At 40.4% G+C, this 3,588-nt stretch overlaps 1 pseudogene; it reads right to left on the bottom strand.

Annotated features, from left to right (window-relative positions):
* Positions 1–1,383: 1,383 nt before the first annotated feature.
* On the bottom strand, positions 1,384–1,483 carry LOC113307073 (annotated as a pseudogene).
* Between the last annotated feature and the right edge of the window lie 2,105 nt (positions 1,484–3,588).

Below are 3,588 nucleotides of genomic sequence, written 5' to 3' on the forward strand. Positions count from 1 at the left end.
AGGGTTTGTTTATTTTCTTTTTAAAAAAAATTGTATTAGGGTTTATTATTTTTGTAATTTTTCTTTACTTTTTTGGACTTTTGGACTTTTGGACTTTGGGACATTATTTTTTTTATTACCCTACGAAAGGGTACTTTAAATATAAACTGTTTGCAGAGAAGGAGGACAATTACGATATTGTCTCTGCACCTTGGGTTCGTACACTAGACATCGGAGTCAGTCGCCCGAGTCGACTACAACCGATTCATCCCCCGTCTAGAACGGGAGGTAAGATTCTAAACACTCGTGAATCCCCTGTCAGCGAGTTACTGGACTCCTTCGTATGCGTATATGTTGAGGACTGAATACATACATTTATTTTTCTAGTAAAGGGCAAGGCCTGGCCATACAAGATAAGGGTTCGGATTTCATCACCGTTCTCTTCTTGCCCGCTTTAGGAACACGTAACCTACGCGAACCTAAGCCTAAAATTTTGACTAGAACGAGACCGGTAGGGTAACGAGCTTAACAGGAAAGTCATTCGAAAAATATTGGTTACTCTTTTAAGCATACTTCGAAGTTATTGACGGTTTCTGTAAGTTGAATGCGTGACTGCGCCGCCTTGTAATACTGGTGAGGCCTTGGGTATCAAAGCTCCACCGAGCTTCCCTCGCCTCTATTCAACTTACGTTAATGCGATTGATTCCAGAGGGGTTTGCTTAAATTGTAACGAATTCCCGTTCGAAGGATTAGAAGCTGGTCTAGAAACAATCTAAGTGGAGCCATCATGCTTTTTGTTTGCTAGAAATCAATAGGTTTGATTTGGTTGAGTCGGCCTTGATCTGTGTTTGCTTAACCTTCCAATTTAGAAAATACTATTGTATGCATGAACGTAAAAGAGACGCACTAGGTAGATTTGTTAAAGAGAAACCTAGTAGTTCGAAGCGTCTCGATTACCTTAATCTAGAGAGTCCGACTTTTGAAGAGTCTGTTTTTGAACGTCCTTTGACTGAGGAGAGAATCCCTGTTGCTCCGGTAGCGCCATAAATGGAAACTTTGAAAGCTTTGTTGAATCCAACTAGGACTACTCGTCCTTCGTGTATTAAGTTAGCTGAAACGGAGGCACCCTATGAACTGAAACCTGGGACCTTACAGATGCTTCCAATCTTTGTAGGGAAAGAAAATGAAAACCCTTATTACCATGTTAGGGATATTGAGGAAATTTGTAGTACTCTAAGAATAATAGGCTTAGATGATGATGCTTTGAAACTTAGGTTATTCCCATTTTCCCTGAAAGATAAGGCCAAGTCGTGGCTGTATAGTTTGGACTCCGAGTCAATTGAGAACAACTTACATCTGCCTTTTTCAATAAGTTTTTCCCTAGGCACAAAACATCGTCTATTAAGACGCAAATATGCACATTTTCACAGCAAGAGGGAGAATCTTTATATAGGTATTTGGAAAGGTTCAATGATTTATTATCCCAGTGTCCTCATCATGGTTTAGAAAAGGTTAGGCTAGTTCAGATCCTTTATGAGGGTTTAGATTATTCCACAACGACCATGGTTGAGTCTCTATGCACTGGTGGATTTGAAAACCAAACTGTTGATGCGGCGATGGAATTTTTTAATGAAATCGCCGAAAAAACCCAGCAATGGGAAAATAGTAGGGCACCCCAGAAAACAATTCTTTTAAGTAGAGGAAACGTTAATAGGGTAGAAGGAGGCTATGAATCAGATGCCAAAATTGCTGCTATAGCAAAAAGGTTAGAAGCCTTAGAAGTGGGCCAGACTAGTGGTAGAGTGGAGCCTTTTTGGGAAGGCCAGAATATTGAAGAGCAGGCCAATGCTCTTTATAATAACACTAGATTTGATAACCGTCAAAAGATTGACCCATATTCAGAAACCTATAATCCTGGTTGGAGAAACCATCCGAACCTTTCGTGGTCTAAGGGCCAAAGTCAAGGTCAGTTTAGTAATTCTAATGCTCCCCCAGGTTTTGGCTATACTAAGAATCCTTCAGGACTAGCTCAGTTTCAGAATCAGTCAGATAAGAAAATCCTAAGTTTAGAGGAATCTCTCGCCTTGTTAACTCAGCAAACTGCAAAATTCAGTTATCCGTAGAACAGAGTCTACAAGCTAGTAACAGGATAGGACAAGAAAATAGTCAGGCTATTTCCGAGTTAAAAACCCAGGTTGGTCTGATAAGTGATTCTTTGAGAGAAAAAGGTAAGTTTCCTAGTCAAACACAACCCAACCCTAGAGGAGTTCATGAATTAGGTGCAAAACCATCGAATCAATTGAATGTGTTAGAACCCTTAGAAGTGGTAGAGTTGTAGACAATAAGGTAACCATGCCCGATAGTGAACATACTGTAGTTCACCCCTCAGGATCTCACCTCTCAGGACCAGTAGCTGAAGAGACTGATAAAGTTTCTGATGATGTGAATTCGGTTCCTGAAAGGTCTGATTTTAGGCCTAGAGCCCCATTTCCTCAGCTATTAGTACCAACAAAGAAGGAATCGAACTTTAATGACATAGTGGAGGTTTTTAAGCAAGTTACCATAAACCTTCCCTTATTAGATGCAATTAGGCAAATTCCTGCTTATGCCAAGTTCCTTAAGGATATGTGTACGCGAAAGCGAAAACTTAGCGTCCATAAGAAAGCCTTTTTAGCTAGTCACGTAAGTTCAATCATTCAGAACACCACAACTCCAAAGTACAAAGACCCAGGTTCTCCTACCATTGCTTGCACAATAGGTAACTTCCGGGTAGAAAAAGCTTTACTTGACTTAGGAGCCAGTGTGAACTTACTGCCATTCCATGTATACTTACAGCTAGGACTTGGTGAAATGAAACCTACTCAGATGACACTGCAGTTAGCTGATAGGTCTGTTAAAATCCCTCGAGGTGTTATCGAGGATGTTCTTATTGAGGTCGACAAGTTTATTTATCCAGTGGATTTCGTGGTCCTAGATACCCAACCTGTCCCTGACCCAGAGAACCAGATACCTGTGATTTTAGGTCGCCCATTTTTAGCTACGTCTAATGCGATCATTAACTGTCGAAATGGTGTGTGATGAGTTTATCTTTTGGTAATATGACTATGGAGATGAACATTTTTAATGTCAGTAAGCAACCTCATGAGCTAGATGACACATGTGTTGAGGAGGTGAACATGATAGAAGCCTTAGTTCAGGAGTCATTACCAAACATCTTGTCTGAAGACCCATTAGAAAGTTGTCTATCCCATTTTGGTTTAGATTTTGACGACAGCACTATTGAACAGGTGAATGCTCTATTAGATTCTACCCCTGTGTTAGACACTGATAGATGGAAAGCTAGGTTCGAACCGTTACCAGTTTCTGAGACTACCCTAATTCCTTCTTTAGAAGAGCCCCCAAAGTTGGACCTTAAACCACTACCCGATACTCTAAAGTATGTGTTTTTAGGCCCATCTGAGACTTTACCTGTGATTGTAGCTTCCAATTTGGATAGTGATCAGGAAAGTAGGCTAGTAAATGTACTTCAAGACAATAAGGAAGCTTTAGGGTGGACTATAGCAGACATTAAGGGTATAAGTCCTACTGTGTGTATGCATCAGATTCATT

This window comes from Papaver somniferum, chromosome 8 (genome assembly GCF_003573695.1).
Source record: "Papaver somniferum cultivar HN1 chromosome 8, ASM357369v1, whole genome shotgun sequence".
Taxonomy (NCBI): domain Eukaryota; kingdom Viridiplantae; phylum Streptophyta; class Magnoliopsida; order Ranunculales; family Papaveraceae; genus Papaver; species Papaver somniferum.